The sequence below is a fragment of the Rattus rattus genome, chromosome 6 (assembly GCF_011064425.1).
Source record: "Rattus rattus isolate New Zealand chromosome 6, Rrattus_CSIRO_v1, whole genome shotgun sequence".
Lineage (NCBI taxonomy): Eukaryota > Metazoa > Chordata > Mammalia > Rodentia > Muridae > Rattus > Rattus rattus.
In genome coordinates, this window is record NC_046159.1 from 76,617,049 (window position 1) to 76,640,663 (window position 23,615).

General features: G+C 43.6%; 1 long non-coding RNA gene across 1 annotated transcript; it reads left to right on the plus strand.

Annotated features, from left to right (window-relative positions):
- Positions 1 to 2,025: 2,025 nt before the first annotated feature.
- LOC116903706 lies at positions 2,026 to 21,486 on the plus strand. Its single transcript, XR_004388292.1, has 4 exons — positions 2,026 to 2,119; positions 18,111 to 18,228; positions 19,066 to 19,245; positions 20,738 to 21,486. It is a non-coding gene; the product is annotated as an uncharacterized LOC116903706 (long non-coding RNA).
- Positions 21,487 to 23,615: the final 2,129 nt, after the last annotated feature.

Consider the following 23,615-nt stretch of genomic DNA (forward strand, 5'->3'; position numbering starts at 1 on the left):
ACCTGTTGGATAAGTTGGCCTGTTTGCTCCTTTCCCCTACTCATTTCTCCTGGCTTTGTTTTGCTTTTTGTCTATCCCTCCTTTATCTTTTTGTGTGTTTTTTTTTATTCCATTCTAATTCTTTTGACTTGGTAACTGTACTTTTAGCCTCATTTTGAGGAGTTCTCTAAAACCAGAGTGCTTCTTTAACTTATCCCACTGTAAAGCAAGTAAATGCTAATGAGTTTTGATAATACATAGGAGCCTTTGGCCACTTTAGTATGTGTGTGTGTATGTATATGTATATATATATATATGCATGTGTGTATGTGTGTGTGTATATGTGTGTGTGTGTGTGTGTGTGTGTGTGTGTGTGTGTGTGTAAACAATGTTGTGATGCGGTGTTACAAGATTCATTTCAGAGTCTGATATCCAGGGTTGGGGAGATGAGGTACTCGATGCACAAGCAAGACCTGAGCTTGGATCCTTGTTACCAGATAAAATCCGGATGTAGCAACACGTGCCCTGCAATCCTAGGGATGCTGTGGGGCAAGGTCAGGAGGATCACAGGGAGCCTATCAGTCAGCCAGTGCAGCTGAAACTGACAGCTGCAGGTTAAGTGAACCAGCATTTCTCAAAAGATATGGTAGGAATCTAGAGAGGAAGGAGCCAGAAGATGACTCCGTAAGTTGGCCTCCATAAGTGCACATCCAGGTTAATACACCCATTCGCAGTAAGTGCACCCCACACAAGCACAACACATACATACAAACACATGACAAAATATCAGTGCCCTTAAAGAGGTGAAGAGAAAATACATAACTATACACACTATTTTGTATTCATGTCCATGTTAGTGTGGTACATGTGGTATACATGTATACATTTTATGCATCGTCACATGTGGGTATGTGGGCGTGTGTGTGAAGCCCAAGATTGATTTCAAGAGCCTTGCTGAATAGTTCTCTTCCTTATTCATTGAGGTGGTGTTCGGGTTGTACCCAGTGGCCAGCTACCTGATGTCCATTTGCTGCAGGATCGCTGTCTTTGCTTTCCAGTGGTGGAAATGGCAGTAACCCTCAACCTTGTTCGCCACATGCTATCTCAGATCTGAACTCTGCCTTATGCTTATATGGCAAGCTCTTTACTCATTGAGCCAACACCTAGGCCCAAACAATTCTGCAATTTGTCATTGCTGTTATTCTTTCTGCTTTTCTTTCTTTGGCTGGTGATGCACACCTTTAATCCCAGCACTAGGGAGTCCGAGGCAGGCAGATCTCTAGGGGTTCAAGACCAGCCTAATCTACAGAGTAAGTTCCAGGGCTACACAGAGAAACCCTGTCTTAAAAAAAAAAAATCAAAGCAAACAAACAAAAAGACTATTTATGTGACCCAACGACGGGCTCTAAGGCTCTGTTTAATTTCCTTCTACACTTTTCTCTGTTCTTTAGACTTATGGTTTGTGTGGATCCATCCGTGAGTTCACAGATGCCTTTATGGCAAAACAAACCTACCAAGCTTCATCGTTTCAGTGAAGTTTTTGCAGCTCGACGGCTTCTGCTGCTTTTTTTCACCAGGTCCTTCTGCCAGCCGAGGGGCCCAGCTGTTTCACCCAATGTTAACACACAGCCCCTTGCTTATTTGAACAAGTGCATTTTAAAGTCCTTATACTTTAGCCAAATGTAGCCTTTAATTCCCGCTCTTGATGGGCAGAGGCAGGGGAATATCTGAGTTTGAGTTTAGCCTGGTCTACACAATGAGTTCCAGGCCAACCAGTGCTACACAGTGAGACTTGTCTTGCTTGCTTACTTAATTAATTAAAAATTAATTTCCTTATACATATCTATAAAAGATACCTTTAAACATTACTTTCTTAAATCCAATATCTAGAACGTTTTGGACTCAAGTTTTATTGATTAGTTTTTAATCTCTTGAGTATTATCATCCTCTGTGTTTTGTTGTTTAAAAAGCAAACATTGAGATAATATGCTTAGTGATTTTGTGTTTTGTTTATTCTACTTATAATTATTGCTTTTTGTCTCATTAGGCTACTGACTTGTCTACACTCAAAACTCAAGAACTGTTCCTCCCAGAGTATGAAGTCACTCATCTCTACTGACCTGCTTCCCTCCAGGAGTAGGTAGGTGTGCTTGACTCCCTAGTCCTTGGCTTATTGATGAACCAATGATGCAGTCAGAGGTTATGCTCAGTGGTTTAAACTGTAAAGCTTTTGTTCTCTGCTGAGAGTGTGGGCTGGGGTACATTAAAAGGCACAGAAGTTTTCAAGTCTCTGCTGCAAACATCCCATTTTCACTGGGCTCCTGGGGATCACAAATACCTTAGTACTTACCCAGTGCTGTGTGAAGTTTCTATCATAGCAGCTCTTATGTGGTACCTTTTCCAAACCAAAACCACTACTGGTAAGGCTGTAGAGGTCACTACTCATCAGAAAGATATGTGTATAAGAAATCTCCTGTCCCTTTTCTAAAATGAAGGCCACAACTGCATTCTTATTTGGTATGGTAGAGTTTTCAGGAGTCAAAATTCTTGGGTTTGTCACCTGACTTTGGTAATTTTCCAGCTGTGGTTTAAATAGATATAGCCCCCCAAAGACACATGAGTGTTTGAATGTTTGGCTCATAGGGAGTGATACTATTAGAAGGTGTGGCTTTGTTGGAGGAAGTGTGTCACTGTGAGGTGGGCTTTAAGGTTTCCTATAGTCAAGCCTCGTGTGACACACAGTCTCCTGTGACAACCTGCCTATCGAAATATAGAACTATCGGCTCCTCCAGCACCATGTCTGCCTGCACACTGCCATGCTTCCTGCCATGATAATGATGGACTGAACCTCTGAAACTGTACGCCAGTCCCAATTAAATGTTTTTCTTTGTAAGAGATGCCTTGGTCATGGTTTCCTTCATGGCAATAACACGCTAAACACCAGTCTTCTAAAGTGATAGTTGTTAATAATTGTGTCTGAAATTATACTTGTTTGCTGTGGAGGTGAATCTCTGTCCCCTCTTTGTGCTAAAAATTATAGGAAGTATAATGCACAATCAGGGTTCTTTATTTTGGGTTTTTTCTTTCTTTCTTTTTTCTTTTTGTAGCCCAGGCTAACTTCAAATTTGGTACATAACCAAGACGAGGCTTGAATTATTCATTCTCCCACCTCTGCCTCCCAAGTGCTGGCATTATAGGTGTGTTTCCCTATGTCCAGCACATTTGACAGGTTGCTTTTATGATTTATATGAATATGCAAAGGCCTAAATAATCAAATAATGTTGAAAAAGATAATTAACTTGACCTAAATGTAACAGTTAAACTTGTTATACTTAGATAGGTGCTAATGTAAACCTTCAATCTTAACACCTGGGAGGCAGAGGCAGGCAGATCTCAGAGTTCCATGCCAGTCTGGGCTGCGTATTGAGAGCCTGCCTCAAAGGGAGAGAGGGATGGGAGGGTGGAGAGAGAGAGAGAGAGACAGAGAGAGAGAGAGACAGAGAGAGAGAGACAGAGAGAGAGAGACAGAGAGAGACAGAGAGAGAGAGACAGAGAGAGAGACAGAGGGAGAGACAGAGAGAGAGACAGAGAGAGAGGAGAGAGACAGAGAGAGACAGAGAGAGACAGAGAGAAAAATGGTTCGGCCACTTTGGAGAAGGTTGACAGTGTCTTGAAAGCTAAGCATATTCTTTACAGAAAATTCAGCAATCTCGTACTGGGTGAAAAGATGTGCTCTTACACAGACTTGTCCATGAGCTCTCACAGCAGTATTAGTCATAGTGTTCTAAAATGATTAATAACTTACATACTTATTAGCTGATTAGTTGGACAATGCTGCATCCATAGGGAAATGAATCCCAATAGTATTGAACGCACTGGAAGAGGTAAAATGGAAAGATCACACACTGCATATAAAACTCTAGGGAAAGCAAGACCGTACCTTCAGGAAGCAGTGAGTGCTAGCAGTGGAGAGGAGGGGAAGAGACTGCAAGCAAGTGAAACCTGAGTTGTAATTGTGGTGGTTGTTACTGATTGTTACTGATTATACTTAGCAAAATTCATTGCACTGGATATCTTCATCATGTGAGTTATTAAGAATGGATACAGAAAATATGGTACATTTACACAATGGAATACTACTCAGCTATTAAAAACATGAAATTCTTAGGCAAATGGATGGAACTAGAAAATATCATCCTGAGTGAGGTAACCCAATCACAAAAGAGCACACATGTTAAGTAATCACTGATAAGTGGATATTAGCCCAAAATCTCAGAATACCTGATACAATTTATAGAGACCACATGAAGCTCAAGAAGAAGGAAGACCAATGTGTGGATGCTTCAGTACTACTTGGAAGGGGGAACAAAATACTCACAAGGAGGAAATTCAGAGACAAAGTGTGGAGCAGAGACTAAAGGAAAGGCTATCCAGAGACTACCCCACATGGGGATCCATGCCACATGCAGTCACCAAACCCAGTCACTATTGGGGATGCCAAAGGTGCACGCTGACAGGAGCCTGATACAGCTGTCTGCTGAGAGGCTCTGCCAGAGCCTGACAAATACAGAGGCAGATGCTCGCAGCCAGCCATTGGACTGAGTATGGGGTCCCCAATGGAGGAGTTAGAGAAAGGACTGAGGAGCTGAAGGGGTTTTCAACTCCATTGAAAGAACAACAATATCAACCAACCAGACATTCCAGAGCTCCCAAGGACTAAATCACCAACCAAAAAGTACATATGGAGGGGCCCATGGCTCCAGCCACATAAGTAGCAGAAGATGGGCCTTGTTGGGCATCAGTGGTTACAGAGGCCCTTTGTCCTGTGAAGTCTCGATGCCCCAGTGTAGAATGCCTGAGTGGGAAAGCAGGAGGGAGTGGGTGGGTGGGGGAGCACCCTCATGGAGGCAGGGGTGGGGGTTTGGATGGGAGTTTTCTGGAGGAGAAGTCAGGAAAGGGGATAACATTTGAAATGTAAATAAAGAAAATATCCAATGAAAGAAAAAGAGAAAAGGTTAAAAAAAAGTAAGTTACAGTAAGTTTGGTTTTCTTAAAGATGTGTCCACTGGTGTAACTGTGGCGTGACTGTTCTGAGGGTAACAAGTTATGATTGAACTTGAAGTTTTTCCACAAGAAGGAATTCACAAATGGTACCCAGTCAAAAGCTTATCCAGGAAGGTCATAGACCCTGAAGGGTGACTGCACACTTTGCTAAATGAATAGAATGTGCCTGTCAAAATGCCTGCTAAATATTTATGTTGCTGCTGTCATCTTTGGTCAGAAAAGCTGCTTTTTCAAGTAGGTATCAGTTACTGCAGAGACTCAAGAGATTTAAATGCAGAGAAGTGACTCTCGATTGCTCAGTCCTAAGTTGGACAATGATATCATCCCCTGCAAAGCTCAAAGTATGCCAAAGAGAAGAGAGCAATCGAATGTGAGAGGTGAGGGAAGAGTGTTGTAGAACACTGTTGTCTGGGTAGATGTGGACATTCGGTTCTTGAACTCTTAGTAACTATGGTTACTTACAGAAGAACGGAACAAGTAGGGGTCTATTGACCTTCCATCATAGACGAGGACAGGCTAATGAGGACCACTGTGTTCTGATGATCTAAGATTTCGTCCAGTGATGTAGCCTCTGATAAGATGCCTGTGTCTAGCCCTAGCTAGACATGAAAGAAAAAGATGGAAATAGTTGGGAAGAAGAAGTTGGAGTAGGAGGAAGAAAAATAGGGAAATGGAGGTTAAAACATATACCTATAGGAAAGCATGTCATTATGAAATCTATTATTATGTTGTTAAAATATTTAAAAAGAGAAAAAAATCAAGAGAATAATTAAAAACAACCTTCGAAACAGTGATTTATGTTTGGAAGGTTATAGGGAGATGAAATTTGATAGGTACTTATAAGAACATTGAATATTGGTTATATCTTCTATAATATTACATACTTTTTAAAAAATTAAAATGTAGAAAGGGGGAGACTGGATAAGGAAATAAGAGGAAATGTGGACCTATGTGGAAAATCTCAGAAGACAAAGATTGCAGCCAGAGTAGAATGTGATGGCAAGACATTTTTAATTAAATATATATCTTAAATTGAGAATGAAATTATTTTATACAATATATTCTGATCATGATTTCCTCTTCTCCTCCCAGATCCTTTCTACCTCCTTCCAACTCCATGCTGTCTTTCTTTTCCTTAAGAAAACACACAAGCAAATTAAAAAGACAAGTAAACAAGGATAAAACAAAGTGAAATAAGAAATAGGAAAAAGAAAAAGAAAGAGCACAAGAAGTAAATAGATACACAGGCAGAAACACACGCGCATGAACACATACACACCTCAAATCAGTATAAGACCAAAAAAATTCCCCCAAAATACCGCTGAGTTTGCTTTGTGCTAAGTCATCCCTGTTATTTGCACTGGGCACGGGGCCTGCTTTAAGTATGGTTTATATACTCAGTAAAACTCCCTTGGAAAAACTAATTTTTTGTAAGTGGTTGCTCATTGGAGCTAGCGCCTGAGTTAGGTATGACAGCTTGTGTCCACTTCCCCATCCCAGCACTGGGACCCTGTCTGGTTTGGATCTGTGCAGGCCCTGTGTGTGCTGCCACAGCCTTTGTCAGTGCACATGTGCCTGAGTCCTGTTGCATCTAGAAGGCCTTGCTTCCTTGATATCTTCCATTCCCTGGCTCATCCAATATTTCTGCCTTCTCTTCTACAAAGTTCCCTGAACCCTGAGTGTTTAGGACTGAGTGTTTCAAGGTCTCTCACTTCTGCACATTGTCCAATTGTGGGTCTCGGTATTAGTTTCCATCACCTAGAGGAGGGATCGTCTCTAGTGATGGCTGAGCGAGACAGTGATCTATGGGTACAGTAGAATGTCATTAAAAGTCACTTTGTTCCTGTGTTCCTTCATCAGAACAATAGCATTGGGTTTTCCCCTAGGCCCGTGACCTTGATAATCCCAGATTCTTGGCCACTGGAACAGTGTCAGGCATGCATTCCAACTCACGGAGTAGACCTGAAATCTAAGTAGGTAATGGTTGGTTTCTCCCACAACACTTGTGCCACCGTTGTACCGGCATGTCATGCAGCCAGGTCACCATTGTAATCGAAGGGTTTGTAGCAAGGTTGGTGTTTACTTTTCTCCTCTGGTAGTACGCAAACTCTAGTTTAAAAAAAAAAAGTGGTGAAGTCTTTACTTAGGCACCAGCTTGACTTCTCAAGTTTCAATGAGGTATTTAAGTGTTGTCTTTAGCATAAGGCCTTACCATCAATTTGTGGAGAGTAACCATTAACCTTGGCAGTAGACTGAGTTATTTGGGGGTTTCTATGGTGCCCTTTTGGCCAACAACTCAATTAGATATAACCCATTCCAGGCACTGGAGGTTTCACTCGGTGTTAAGAAATATCTAGTTTGGGCTTTGTCTCCCTGTTATTTGGTAATTTCCATTAGATTTCTTTCATATATGTATATATTTTAAGAAACTTCTATTATCATAGATTTCTGTATGATTCCTCAAATGGCCCTTAGTATTAGCTGTTCATCCCCATTTCCCTAGCTTCCCTCCTCTTCATCTAAGCCTGTTCCTATTTCTCTGTACTATTTCTCCTTCCTTGGGATAGCCTGCAGTTTCCTCTGGTTCCTTACTTTATATCTAACATGTGTGGTAATTAGGATAGTAACATCTATCAAATATTTAAAAGTTAACAACCACATGTGAGAAAAAACGTATTTGTCTTTTGGGGTCTTGGTTGCCTCATTTTTCTCTAGGTCCATCTGTTTATCTGTGGATTGCTCTGTTTCCTTTCTTAATGGCAGAGTGATATTCCATTGTGTAAGTGTATTACATTGTCTTCATCACCTCATGTGTTGGTGAATGGCTAGGCACTTTCTACTCTGAGCGTATTATGAATATAGCAGCAATGAGCAGGTGTCTCTGTTGTAGAATGAAATATCCGTAGGGTATATGCCCAAGAGTGGTATAGCTGGGTCTTGGGATAGATTGATTTGCATCTTCCTGAGGAACCATCACACTGATTTCCATAGTGGCTGTGTAAAGTTTGCACTCCCACCAGCGATGGATGAGTGTTCTCCTTACCCCCATCTTTGTTCAGCGTGAGCTGTCATTTGTTTTATTGATCTTGCCCATTCTGTCTAGTACAGATGAAATATTGAACTAGTTTTGATTTGCATTTCTCTGCTAACTAAGGTTGTCGAACACGTCTTTCAGCACTTCTTTGCTGTCTGTTCTCCATCCTCTTGAGGCCTGTCTGTTTAGCTCTATGCCCCACTTTTACTTGGATTATTTATTTTCTTGATGTCCAGTGTTTTAGTTCTTTTGTTTGTTTGTTTGATTTGGTTTAGTTTAATTTTTTTGGATTTTCGTTTGTTTTTGAAACAGCATTTCTCTGTGTAGCCTTGGCTGTCTGGGAATTCACTCTGCAGAGACCAAGCTGGCCTGTACTCAGAGATCTGCCTGCCTCTGCCTCCCAAGTGCTGGGATTAAAGGTGTATACTACCACGACTTGGCAAGTTCTTTACATTTTAGATACCAACCTTCTATCACATGTGTAATTGGTGGGCTGGAGAGATGACTCAGTCATTAAAGGATAAGCTCATGACTAAAATCAGATGAACAATTGGTAAAAATCTTTCCCCATTCTGTAGCCTGCTGCTTTCTCAACTGAGAGTGTCCTTTGCCATACAGGAGATGTTCAGTTTCACGACATCTCATTTATGAATTGTTGATCTTAGCACCTGTGCTGTCAGTGTCCTGTTCAGAAAGTCTTTTCCTATCCCAATGAGTTCAAACCTACTCCCCATTTTCTCTTCAATCAGATTCAGGGTATATGAGCTTATGTTGATGACCTTTATCCATTTGGAATTGAGTTTTGTGCAGCGTGATAAATATGAATCTGTTTGCATTCTTCTACATGTGAGTATCCATTTGACCAGCACCAGAACCACTCAGTGAAGATGCTGTGTTGGTAAATATCCAGCTTTAATCCATGGCAATAGTGGGATATTGAAGTCACCCACTACCACTGTGTGAGGACCAATATATAATATTTTGTATAATAGTGTTTCTTTTATGAACTTGGATGCTCTTTTGTTTGCTCTATAGTTATTTAGAATTGTAAGACCCTCTTAGTGGATTTTTTTTCTTTGAAAAGTAAGTATATAGTGTTTGTCCCCGTTTCTTCTTACTAGTTTGGGTTTGAAGTCTATTTAGTCAGATACTAAAATGGTTACTGTTAGGTTTCAAACCTAATCACTAAGGTACCTATTTAACATATCAAAGTGGACCTGGTCACCAGGTTCCCTTTGAATTTCCCCACTCTGAATAGTCCCTCCTTATTGCAGTGTCTCCCTGACTAGGATACACCCCACACCCCACCCCACTCCCACCCTGAACTCTCCAGCCCAGGGGGCTAGACTGCTCTCTCTATATAATCCAACCATTTTGGCTGCCTGCTAACTTTGTACCTTTGAGCCTTTCGCTGATGCACCTGGTTCCCCTCTCTTCCCCTTCCCTTCTCTCCCAACCCCTTCCCAACATTGCCTGCTCAGGGTCACCTATGCTCTGGATTCTCTCAGAAGTCCCTGACTCTAAGTAGGCACTCCCTTTTATTGACAACAAACTTTAACCTACAACATACCTGGGAGCAGTCATGTCCCTTTTTTTTTTCTTTTTTTAATTCAGCTACAAGAAGCTCCTTGCTTCTTGTGTCCATTTTCTTGGAATATCTTTTTCCATTCTTTTACTCTCAGGAGATGCCTATTCTTTCTTCTTCTTCTTCTCCTCTTCCTCCTCCTCCTCCTCCTCTTCCTCCTCCTCCTCTTCCTCCTCCTCCTCTTCCTCCTCCTCCTCCTCTTCTTCCTCCTCCTCCTCCTTCTTCTTCTTCTTTTCTTCTTCATCACTATTATTAATATCCACCTTACATCCTGATTGGACCCCTCTCCCCCAGTCCCACCTTCACAAATCCCTCCCTGAATTTCCCCCTTCCCTTCTCAGAGAAGGGGAAGCTCCTTTTGAGTACTGTACTGGCTGGTTTTGTGTGTCAACTTGACACAAGCTGGAGTTATCACAGGAAAAGGAGCCTCAGTTGTGGAAATGCCTTCTTGAGACCCAGCTGTAAGGCATTTTCTCAATTAGTGATCAAGTGGGGAGGACCCAGCCCATTGTGGTTGGTGCTGTCCCTGGACTGGTGGTCTTGGGTTCTATAAGAGAGCAAGCTGAGCAAGCCAGGGAAGCAAGCCAGTAAAAACATCCCTCCATGGCCTCTGCATCAGCTCCTGCTCCCTGACCTGCTTGAGTTCCAGTCCTGCCTGACTTCCTTCAGTGATGAACAGCAACGTGGAAGTGTAAGCTGAATAAACCCTTTCCTCCCCAACTTGCTTCTTGGTCATGACGTTTTTGCAGGAATAGAAACCCTGACTAAGACAAGTATCATCCTGTGACATCAAGTCATGGCACGACTAAGTGGAGATGAACACTCTACTACTTCCTGAGCATGTGCCTCAAACTTCCAGCATAGAAAGGAAACAGCAGCAGGCATGGGGACAAAGACAGAGTCTGCTGGGTTTTTAATTGGGGAATTGAGAGCATTAATGTTGAGAACTGATGACTTCTAGTATGGTGTTGTGGGATCAGCTTCTGGTGGTGGGATTATCCCCTCTTTATGGTAAGAAGGGGGCACAAAAAGATGAACATGAACTTAGTTAAACTTAAAATCCTAGTGTGGGAAAGATGAAGCAGTTCTCTGTAGACGTTTTTCTGAGTCAAGTATTATTCAGGCAAGCAGCAGAAGTGGGGAGGGGTAGGTTTGAGAATATTGCTGGAAACGGCCATGTGAGTTTAGTGAGGACCGACCGGTGGAGCAGTGTATGCTCACTGCCTGGTAGGCTGAACAGCATTCCTTCCTCCTGTCTTATGTGCTTATTTTAGTCAGTTCAGGGCGTGGGGTGTCTTGTGAAAAGCTAGCTAAGCCATGTCTATTGCCAGAGGGGTAGAGCTCTGTCCATGGGCCAGAGAAAGAGTCCACAGAGCGGGCACCAACCTTCCAGCAGTTGGGGAGCTGTTTCCAGCATTGTACAATCCCTAAGGGAAGAGGGACTCCTCTGAGAAGTGTAAAGGTTTGCCTAGGGCCAAGCATTCTTTCAGCTGGGGACCAGACTTTCTTTGGAGGGCTGCGCTTCCCTAGCAAACAACCCTAAGGAAAACATAAATGCTCTCCCTAAAAGGCTAGTATCGGGTTTGCTTCTACCACTGGACCAAAACCAAAATTCCCCAACCCTCTTGGAACGTTTTTGTTTAGGGTATTTGCATGTGATTGAGTCAAGGTGCACTGAACTGACCCATCTGTTGTTCCCTTGGCTGAGTTTCCACTCTCTGTGTTGTGTATAGCTCATCCTATGCGGTGGGTAGACATGTGCAAAGTAACCTATGCCAGACTGCAATAGAATGGTCTGTTTCAGTGGAACTCCTGCTTTACTTCTTGTGCATCTGACATTTCGGAAGTTCAACAGATGTGGAAAAGCTAATCAACCAAGCGAAAATATACTAATGAGTATTTTAAATTTGAAGTCTACAGAAATGAAATAGATTTGTGAGTTAAGACATATTGTCTTACTTTCTCAGCCCTATCTCTTTGTTTTGTTTTTTTTTTGTTTTTGTTTTTTTTAAGAAAATGGGAAAGATGCACCGTGGTTATCATCACTGAGAACTGAAATAACCCCATATAGATAAGGTGACTATAACTGTGTCTGGACATGAATGGAGAAAGAGCTCACTAAAGTTAGCCATGCATGAAAACACATCCCGTAAAGGCAGAGTTATGACCTGCTCTGCTAATGAGGGTCGTATAACACATGCTTCCAGTTTGAATAGGAATATCCTCACAGTAGCTCCTGGATGTGGAAGAACTTGTATCTAATTTGCAGAAGAGGAATACAGAAATATCTATTTTTTCCTCTTTCTTTCTTTCCTTTCTTTCTTTCTTTCTTTCCTTCCTCTTCTTTAAGTACAGCAAGCATTTCTCTTTTTTGTTGTTGCTCTTGCTGCAGCTTCTACTATTTTTGTTGTTGTTGTTGTTGTTGTTGTTTCGATATTTTAGACAGGGTCTCACTGTGTAGATCTGGCTGTCCTAGAACTTGCTCTCTAGACTAGGCTGGCTTGAACTCACAGAGATCTATTGGCTTCTGCCTCTAAGTGCTAAGATTAAAAGCATGTGCTACCATGCCCAACTAAGATCCATTTTCTTAATGCCTGGCAACTAGTAAATGGTAGAATGAAGATATGCAAACCGAGCCTCATAGCTGGGTGTCAGTAACATGTAATACTACCATTAATAGCAAAAGTATGAGTACAGAGAGCTCATGTTAGCCATGAGCTACAATCCCTGCACTTAGGAGGTAGAGGCATGAGAACCATGAGTTGAGCCTAGGCTATATGGTGAGATTCTTTTTCAAGAGAGAGGGAGCTCACTTTGGTGGCAATGAGATTTTTGTTAGTCTTCGAATATGACAAGATCAGTGGGGGAAGAGGGATGACCCATTCCCAAAGCATGGGGTGACTACAAGCCAAAGCTTGCCTTGCTCACAACACTAGGCCTATTTGACCCTGCCAGGTACATGCCTCACAGGGAAATAATATAAGATGAAGCTGCCTTAGATATGTAAGAACTACAGCATGCTGTTGCTTGCAAGTTTATCAGGATCTGATGCATGAGGGGAGAGAGAGAGAGAGAGAGAGAGAGAGAGAGAGAGAGAGAGAGAGAGATCTAAGGGATGGCTTGGTAAGTAATGCACTTTTGTACAAGTATGAGGACCAGAGTAAGGGTCCTCAGCTCTGATGTCAATGTCTGGTGGGCATGGTGGCTCTCTTTTAATCCCAGTGCTTGGGAGAAAGATAAGATCCCTGAAGAAAGCTAGCTAGCTAGACTAGACAAATTAGTGAGCTCTGGGTTCAAGCAAGAGAATGAATAAGGTACAGAAGGATGAAGACACATGACATCACCTTTGCACACCCACACACACACACGCTGACACTCACACATATATTTATACATCACACACATAAACATGCAAAGCCATCCTAAGGGACATTCTCACAGAACGTTAGAGTGCATTCATCATTTCATACCCAAAGCTTTTGGTTGTTCTTCATGATAAGCTTGTCACTGGGGTGGGCACATCCAACGTGCCTACTTCGGAATGGATACTGTGGCCATATACACCCCCAATAGCATCTGAATGGATACTGACTTACAGTAGTTTCTTTTTGTACACACCAGCCAGTGACGGTCAGCAGCACTCCTCAGTGACTTGTCCTGTTCACAAAGCCAGTGTGCTGGAGCTAGACCTGAGACGAGCTCCTTGCCTCCAGCTCACTCAGCCTGCCATGCTCTTGCAATTAGCCCAGTAGTCTTTCCTGTGCAACTCATCCAAGGAATGTTTGGGTGCCTGCCTACTGTCCACACCATTTGTATCTGGCTGCAGGAATGCAAAGACAAGAATGTATACAGTGGTCACCAATCAGAGAGAAACTGCACGTTCATATCTTTAAAAAATGAGAACAGCACAGAGCAGAGTGTGGCTAGGCCAGAAGCAGTCGCGAGGGTACCAGCTTTATGGGATGGGCGGAGGAGGCGCGCAGTCTCACAGAGACAGCAGTTCGAACATATTCGAAATCACATTCTCACAGATGGCCTGGGGCTCAGCCTTAACACTCCCAGCCTATCAAGTGTTAGTGTTAGTGGAAGCAGTACTAATGAGTGCAAGCCGGTGCAGGTGTGCCGGCGTGGGAGCGCTAGGAGGGCTTCCCAGAACACTGGAAGAAGTACAGTAGCCGACAGCCAACAGCTGCTGCCCCTCTGCAGCCCATCACTGTATCACACAGAGGTGACACTCCCTGCGAGGTCCAGACCAGAGTCAGAGCATGACGGTGGCAGCCGAGCCGGGTATTACTGTCTAACATAGGAGTGCCAGGTACTCATTAGCCTGCCCACACCTTCTCAGAGGCGCCCTGCCTCCTGGGGCTTCCTGTCCAGTCAGTCTCTCTTCACTTTCCTTCCACATTGCGGTCCCCTGTGTGAGACTCTCCCTGCCTGCTCTTGCCTTCTCTCCTTTGGGAATGGGAATGAAAGAGAGGAGGGACGGGGAGGGGAGGGGATGTGACAAGAGTGGAGCAATGCCTTGTTTTAGAAGTGAGGAAAGGTGGAGAGTGAGGACCAGAGAGCATGGTGGGATTGAAATGCCAGAAAGCTTTGGAGAAGACACAGGGAGAGGAATTCCAGGAGGACAGTCTCCTGCTGCAGCCTAAAGAGAAATGAAAAGTGGTGGGACTATTCAGCCACATATTTTGCTTTAAAAAAAAATAACATAAAAAATGTTGAGTGAATGTATAAGCAGAGAGCCATTCAGGCAAATACACCCCCTAGTTCTCGGGCATTTTCTCCCAGCAAAACTAAGTTTGCTTACTTGCTTGCTTTTGGTATGGAACCTCTCTATGGTGGTACAAACTGGCCTCAAATGTTCTAGATGTTCAGACTGGCCCCAGCTTCCCAATAGCTGAACCGGCCAACATGTGCCACCATGCCTGGTAAAAACGGAGGATTTACACTCACTGCAAAACCAGTCCTGCAGGTCTTTTCCTTGGCTGGTCCATCTATAGCAAGTGTTTCCCTGGGTGCCAAGGAAGGAGGTGGTCTGGGGTGGGCGGGTGGGGGGGTGGAGAAGGAAGGGAAGGGATCATTTCATCTTGATGTGTTAGGTTAGCACAAAGTAATGGGTTTAACTTTCATACACAAGTGTCCTTATCTGGCTTACTCGCCCACAAGGTCCGACCTGGGAGTGTGGTCTCCATCACCTCTCGCACCTCACTTTGGAATCCAGGCATTCGGGCAGTGTGGGATGGGAAGTGAGACATTGCTCCTGAGGGTGTGGAAGAGGAAAGCGGCATGAGACAAGACTGGGTAAAACCAAAGACTTTCTCTGCTCCCCGGCAGTTAGGGACCCAGGATACATCTTCAAAGGGAGGGACAGGGACAGACCCTTTAAGCCTGTCAAATGTTTTAACTTGGTGACAAATCACAATGAGTGAAGGGAAGCAGTGTGGACTGGTTGTAGACTGAACTCAGAACTGCTTTGGGGATCCTGCCACGCTCTCTCCCATGTCCTCCGATCCTGGAGTCAGGGTCACTCCACTCCCTTTAATCCTTTGCTTTGCCCAGCACTAGTTCTTGCTGCTGTCTTACCAGGGCTACGAGCCCTTTAAGGGGGGATCTACCACATGGTTCATGTCCAAATCCCTGACTCCAGCATGGTGTCTGGCACAATGTCACTCTCTGTTAAAAGGGGAAAAAACTAAAACATTCAACGCTCTGAAAATTTTGATCTAAGAACCTGTGTGAGGAAAAAGAACCTATTATATTTTTCAAATAAGACCTTTATTTCTATGGTCGTGCATGTGTATAAAATTTACAATTTTGACCCTTTTAAAGTATATAGTGCAGTGGTATTGAGCATGCTCAGCACCCACTTACCCACAGAACATGTCCTACCCGGAAACTCTTCATACCCTTTAAACATTAGCTCTCCATTCTCCCTCCCCTGACCCCCAATGGTCACTGCTATACTGCTTGTCACTATGACTTGACTACTCAAGGTGCCCTCGTGGTTGGGCCATTTCTTGAAGCCTAACTGTACTCCTCAGGATCATCCATGTTGTAGCATAAATTACAACTTCTTTCCTGTATCTTATTTATTTAATTAGTGTGTGTGTGTGTGTGTGTATGTGTGTGTGTGTGTGTGTGTGTGTGTGTGTGTGTGTGTGTTGTATGTGTTCTCAGAGGCCAGAGGAGGATGTCAGATGTTCTGTTTTATTCCCTTGAGAGAAACTCTCACTGAGCCTGGAACTAGGCTGATGGCCAGCAAGCCCTAATTATTCTTCTGTCTCCACTCCCACGTTGGTGAGGTTATAGGCATGTGACCACTCAGGTTTTCAGTTTTGTTGTTTTCTTTTCTTTTGTTTCATTTTGTTTTTAATGTGGGTACTGGGAATTTGAACTCATGTCCTTATGGTTGAACAGCAAGTTCTCACCCTCTGGGTCATCCCCCAGACCCATTTCTTTCCTCTTTAATAGCATTTCCAAATAGACCTATACCATATCTTGATTATCTCTCTTTGAGTGGAATTGGGGTTGTTTCCATGTTGGCTGTAAGTGATGCTGCTACCCATGAAGATTACAAGCATTTCTTTAAGATCCTATGTTAAGTTCTTTTATAAATATCTAGAACTTCTTTTTTTCCTAGCTCTTGGAGTGAAAACACAGCTAGCTCTGAAACCCTTTGCCCTGCAGAGGAGACAGGAAACTAAATAGTGAAGAATGTAGGCTGTAGGGCAAGTACAAGTTTCAGGAGGGAGTGACGATGTAAGATGAGCTGACTCCTTAAGTGGAGGTGACTTCATCTGCTGACCAGAGCAGCAGTAGGGGAGAACTGAATCCGAGGTTTGAGGAAGGAGAAAAGCCATCACAGCTGTTGAGGGGAATGTAACCAGAAGATGGCAACATTTTGGCAAGGGACGGTGCTGTATGTTTGTATCAGAGGAGATGGGGTGAAAGTAGAGGAACCCCCTTTCTTTGGAGACAGTAATTTAGCTGCCCCCAAACTTGTTGTGTTGTCTAAAGTAACTTTGGTCTTCTGATCATCCCGCTTCCTCCTCCCAAGTGCTGGGATGACAGGCGTGCACCACCATGCCTTGTTTTGGGGATGCTAAGGATAGAACCCAGGGTCTTGTGCATAGTAGGCAAGTGGTCTTCCAACTGTACTGTATCCTAAGCTAACTTAAAATCTAGCTCATTTGTGTAGGGAGTAAAGAAAGCTTGTGGTAAGTGTGCTTAGAAATGATCCTTATAGAAGGCTATGGACATCTGCCAAGGCCCAGGCAGAATTTACAGGGTCATGTGGTAGGGTCAAGGGCTACAGAGGAAAGTGGGGAGAAGAATGGACACTGAAAATGATCTATCTCTGTAAATGGGTCAGAGGATATGGCAGGAGGCCAAGGGAGGAAAGGGCAGCTAAATGCCAAAGAAGTGCTGAGCGCCGCATACCTAAACAAGCCTAGATCCCCACAGGAGCTCCCTGAGAAACAAGGAGGGAACGACCATGGCCATAACACCACTATCAAGTCACTCCCAATGCCTCCTGTCAGCCTGTCCTTGACATGAGCCCTCTCTATGCTCAGACTGCTCATCCTCCTGGACACTGGGAACTTTTCTTCACTATCAAGACCTCCGTGCTGCATCCGGGAAGCAAACTTCCCACTTTCTGTTGACCTCGTTGTTTCATCCCTACAGTGACTGTCTGGCCTAAGGCCCACCAGTAACAGAAAGCTGAGTCCTCGGGGAGTCTCTTTAGTGACTCCAAGGACTGACTGCACTTCCAGTTCTCCACTGTCTTAGCTCATTATAGTGCTGTGGGCTGAAGTGAAACTGCCCAGGGAGCTCATCTTTGGTCTGTTGTTGTGAAGGAGGTGAGAAAGGGACGGAAGACGGGGGAGAGGGAAAGGGAGGGGAGAGGAAAAGGGAAGAGGAAAAGGAGAACGAGAATGGGGGGAGGAGGAGAGGAGGAGGAAGGCAGGGAGGAAGAAGAGGAAGAGGAGGAGGAGGAAGAGGAGGAAGAGGAAGAGGAGGAGGAGGAAGAGGGATGGTTTTAAAAGCAATTGCCCTGAAATACCCATTCTCTCTACCCTCTCTGTTCCTCCTAGATAACCATCAGGTCTTATAACCTGGAACTTTTGTCTAGTGGAAAAACTTTGCTCTTTGCTCCCTGGGATGCCCCATTTTGCCTTGGTCCCTTTTGACCTTGTTCTTCTCTTTCCATTGCTCTGTGTGTCTCTACTTTACTGGGGTTATAGCTCTGCGTACCCCTGATCACTTGGGGAAATCTATCAGTTGTAGCTGTTTACTTGCTTCTCTGGACTCTGGCAGCCCCCACCCACTGCACCCCCTGCACATTGCTGCTGTTCTGGAACTGTACTGAGGCCTGTTTGTTTTTCTAAGCAGCCTCTTAAACTAGCATTTTGCAGAGCACTTTTTACTGTCTTTCTTTCCTTGCAGACATGTTAGAAGCCCTCCCACAGGCCGTTTGCCTAAGGAAACTACTGTTCTTTGGAGGCATTGACTATCCAGATGACAGTGTCCCCACTGTATGTCCCACAAATGTGCTGGCAACCAGGTAAATAGGTTGGGGGTGGGGGGCAGTCAAGTACTCAGAGGGTGGAGGGAATTGATTTTTGTAATAAGTTGAATACTCAGTTAACTGTAAAAAGATGGGCTAAGGGGAAAAGTTATGAAAGGATGTGTCCTCTCAGTTTTCTTTTTGACTGGGGCGAAGCAACCCTTTCACAGGCTGTGCTCAGGACCCTCCTTGCTCAGTCTCCAGTCTTCTACTGTAGTCAGTTTCTGCCAAGTTCATGCCTCCTGTTTGTCTCTGTAAACTAGTGAGTTTCCCTGGCTTCCTGTGTTTGCACTGTCAGAGCTCCCTGGAGACCTAGACTGTTTTGATTCTTGCCTGCCCCAGATAGAACACCCTTTAGTAGCTTTGGTCCCATTTGAGATTAGCCAACCAGAAGCATGGCAGTCAGGCCTTCCCTCTCTACCCAGGCCTTCTTAGGTGGTCCTTTTGGAGAGGGCCAGGGGGAGGCAGAGCAGAGTTCCCAGGAAACATTTGAAGGATGCTTGTCCTTCTGTGGCAAAAATGGGAGGGTGGAGAATTTCCAAGAAAGGAATGGAAAGATTTAGAATAAGTTCTTTGCAATGTGAGCAGAAGAAATAGGCGAGTTTAAAAGAACACCAGGAAAATAGTTAAGTGTCCAAACTGACCTACATGTTAAGAAACAAAGATAAAACTTGGAGTCAAATACAGGAGTAGAACATAGGAGTATGAGGTGACCACTGGTTTAAATGTCACTCCATAAACAGGGATGCCCGTCTCACAGTCTTTTTTTTTTTCTGACCTGCTGTACAGTTTTTTTGTTTTTTTTTTTTTAACCACAACTTCATGCCTGTTTAGTGCTTGATGCCACAGGAGTCGCAAAGCAGCACAACCCAAGGACGTGCTTCCCAAAGCTGCAGTCATCACAAAAGCCAGGACAGAGCTCCAGAAGGTGCTGCACAAGAACACAAGGTCAAGGCTGGCCAGTTCCCACACGTCTGCCATCACAGCTACTCTGCAGCTGAGACTGCGGGATCTGTAAGTTCAAGGCTTGTAAGAGCTTCGGGCTGAGTTCAAGGCCAACCTGGGTAATTTTGTGACGTCCTGTCTCAAAATAAAAGCAAGATAGTTCTGGCAGTAGAGTGTCTATAATTCACAAGGCCCCATATCCAATACCCATCATCACAATATAAAGTAAATATGTGACTGAGAACGAATGAAGATGGTACCATGGGCTTCAAAGGGGGAGTTTCAGCAGGCGGAGGATTGCACAGGGTTGTGAAGACAGGCCTCACAAGGAGCTCGTGGTAAGGCAAGGAAGAGCAATTCCCAGTTAATGGCTTACTGCATTCTAATTACAGCCACAGACTCTGCAATAGCTGTCCCCAGTTAAAACCAAAGAGCAGCATCTTTGCTGTCTTCCGTGACCACCAGAGGCTGAAGGAGAAGATGCGACCGCAAACACCTGGCTTCTGTTTGCTGGGTCGGGGTCACGTGTGGTGGCTTTCCCATGTTATCCTGACCAGAGTACAGATTCGGAAGGTGCATTCTGTACATTGGGGAATTAAGCACATAGAGTAATAACGCTTTCAGTCCAGGAATGGGGGGTAGGGTGCCTAACAGTAGCTTTATTAATAAACATTTAATTATTCCTCATAACAGACCTGGTACCATATGCCTATAGTTCTAGCACTTAAGAATAGCAGGAGGATTAGGCATGCAAGATGGCCTTGACTGTGTAGTAAGGTTAGGACCAGGCTGAGCTATATATCTCAACTGGAGGAAAAAAAGTCTATAGTCTTTTTCCCACATACACCCATCTTCAATGGGGCACTTTTGCCTGCCGGGGGGCTAATCTTACTACATTCATAACAGTTAGTCATGGAACTGCCTTTCAAACATGAAAGGGGATAGGGCCAAAGATGGTTTCCTCATCTGCTCTGTCTTTCCATTCACAAAGACACTTTTCTGCCAGAGGCATTACAGTTATCTTGAAACCCCACTGCCAGAACTCAGTTATACGCTATGCCCTAGCAAGAGTTAAGCTAGTGATAAGTTCCCATGGCCCTAGTACATCTTGACTGATTCCATGAGGTCAGCTTGTCTCTGCTCGCTCCCTCAGTGAAGCCAGAGAAGGTGTGAGGATAGCAGATGCTAAGTGATGACCTGTACCTGCCTCGTGTGCCCCTTCCTGTTAGCTCTGTGTCAACTGTAGCCCGTGAGTAGAGTCCTAAAATTAACACCCCTAACACGTAACATATGTACCTGACTTGTACAAGAATGGCAGGTCAAAATTCTAAGCAGCAACTTAGACTTTCATTCTGCAAAAGTACACAGGACTGCAGTTCTGTTCCTAACATCCACATTCGGTGGCTCACAGCTACCTGTAACTGTAGCATCAGGACATCTGAGCTCCTCTGCTGACCTCCAAAAGGACTCCCATGTGTCTACACATAAATACACACAGAAATAAATACTGCACATAACATACGTAACTAAAACAAATGAATCTTTTTTTTTTTTTTGACAGAATCTCACTGTACAGCTCTGGCTTCCTGACTGGACTGGAATTCTCCATGTAGCCTAGGCTAGCCTTCACCTCACAGAAATCTGCAAGCCTGCCAGGATGCAGTGCATGCCATCACTCCTGACAAAATATTTTTAAAAAGAGATTGGTGAATGAATGTACATTTATGTATAAATATTATCTATATTGAATACCTTTTTTGTGTGTCTCTTGAACTAAACTAAACTTAACCTGCAAAAGTCTTGTCCTAGCTGGTTTTGACAAGACTACTTCTTATAATTGTTGGTGTCTTTGCTGGAGCTCCCTGTTCAGTTGGTTCAAGGGCGGGTTTAGTGCCCCATCTTAAACACTAGGTCTGCAGTTTCTACAGTAACTGTGGAGCTGCACGCACTCACTGAGCTCCGGAAGTGTGCGGGATGTGACCAGTGGGATGCAGGAGCTAAACTTTTAATCTTGTTAAGTTTTAATTTATTTAAATTTAAATTTTATTCAGTCCATAATTGCGCTTGTAATAATTTGTATATGTGAATCTCCTCTTCAGCCATAGGTATTGTGAAACCTTAAATGTAATTCAACTCTACATGATGGTTTGCTATGTCGGCTGAGATTATTATAAGCATAAAACTACCAAATCCGGAACACCTGTACAAACATAAAAAAAGCTCAATTTGTATACAGATTATTTATTGAAATGTTGACATTTTAAATATACTTAGTATACAAGGCATATTAAAATTAATTTTACTTCTCTATATTGTTTTCTGTTGTTTGCTTGTTTTTTTGAGACAAGATCTTCCTATGTAACCCTGCCTGGCCCAAAACTTGCTGTACAGACTAAGCTGCCATCAAACTCACAGAAATTTGCCTGCCTCTGCCTCCCAAATGCCACAATCAAAGGCACACATGCCACCATGCCTAGCTTCTTCCCTGCTTCTTCCCTTCTGTCTTATTGCTCTTGGAAAGCACTGTTCCAGCACAGACAGGGTTACTGTAAATGTTAGCTGAATGAATGTATGTCTTTCACATAAACTTCAAACTGGATCATAGGTTTTCATATCCATTCCTTCCCATCATTCCTTGCAGCCTCTGATATCACACATTAGCTTCGGTCACTCAGACATATTCACTTGCAAGACAGCAATTTTGCTTGTGAGAGTTAGCTTTGAGGACTCTCAGGGGAGGAAGAAGTGCCAGTGTTGGGGGATCTATAAAAGGCATGGTTTGTAGGAAACAGAGTCTTTGTGACGGAACAAAGTCTCTGGTGACCTTTTTGTCTCAAAGTTTGCCATTTCTGGGTGTCTGTTTTGAAATCTCCAGTCAGCTCATTCTGGGAGTGCTCATTCTAATAAGTGTGTGTTTCATAAAAGGGCAAGGACTGTACTTCTGGGCAGATTCCCACTGTTGTTCCTTGTTATCCCCAATGCAGACAAGCCATTTTGGCTGTGTGACTACATCTAGAGAAAGAGAAATGGCACCACCTAGGCTGGGCACCGGAAGGGGTTTCCCAGGAAGATCTACTCTGTCTGAGCCTGCAGAGGATACACCCAGCTTGCAGGGGCCAGCAAGGAGCTAGCCACTGCTCTCCAGATATATAGAAAAATATGTTATATATTGAAAGGCTAACACTGAGTCACTGTGGGTGAAATCAGGTGTGGCTTTATTTTTCTTCTTTATGCTGTAGTCTTAGAGTGTGTAATTGTTTACTATTTCTAAAACGAAATTCAGAAGATCATTTCCCTTCGTGGAGCCTCTCTGAGAATTGTTAACCCAGTTCTCCATTCAACCTTTCTAGATTTCCTTAAATACCCATTCTGGCTTTGTCACACTTGGCTCTATCTCAGAGTTTGAGCCAGTTTGTTGCTGGTTAGGACCTACTGTGTGGGCACTTGCTTCCTGGTGTTACATGGATAGAAGATGGCCTTTCACTCTCAAGCTATAGAAAGACATATGAGACAGAGCGTGGGAGCTGTCCTTGTGCTGGGCCATGCACCAGCGGGGCTGTTCACTCTGGCTTTATCCCCTTGCCAATTCTCTGCCTTATGTAGTGTTGTTGTTTAATATAATTAAGTGACGTCTTTCAGATTCTTATTTTATTTTATTTAGTATTAGTGCACATGTATATGTGTTTGTGCATAAGTACAGTTGTATGCATTCCACATCCTACCTATGGTGGGCAGAGAACAGCTTTGGGAGTTAGTTCTGTCCTCCCATTGTGGGTTCTAGCTGTGAACTCCATCTCGTGCAGCCCAGAGCCTTTGGTTACTGGGCTACCTTGCCAACCCTATGAATGTCCTTGTGTGTGCTCATTGTACATGGCACTGGTTCACATGGGAGTGTCTCACACAAGTGCACACGCTACACTTGACCGCACTTCCCCACTTCTGCTCCGTCCCCTTCATTCATCTCCTTTGTTCCTCTGGACAGTCGGCATTTTATTCTTATGCCATCTATACCTATATGGACATTTCTTGTCTAATTGTGGTAAAAAAAATATGCATACCATTAAATTCTCACAATCTCAGCACTCCAGAGGTGAGGGGCAGGAGAAGGGTCAGATTTTTTTGTTTCTCATTCTCATTGTTTTTTAAAGAGAGAAAAAGGACATGGAGTTGGATGGACCAGGAGGTGGGAGGACCTGGGAGGAGTTTAGGGAGGAGAAAAGTGTCATCAGAATGCATTGTATGAATTTTTTTCAATTAAAAATTTTAAGTAATTTATTTTTAAAAAGTTAAAAATAAATAAAAAACAAAGATAATAAAACAAAAAGAAATCCTACTTTCAAATTCAATTTGAATTTGCAATTTGAATTTCAAATGCAATTGAATGCATTTGAGGAATTTGGGCTCCAACATAAAAATTCGAAGGCAAGTATGCCTTAATA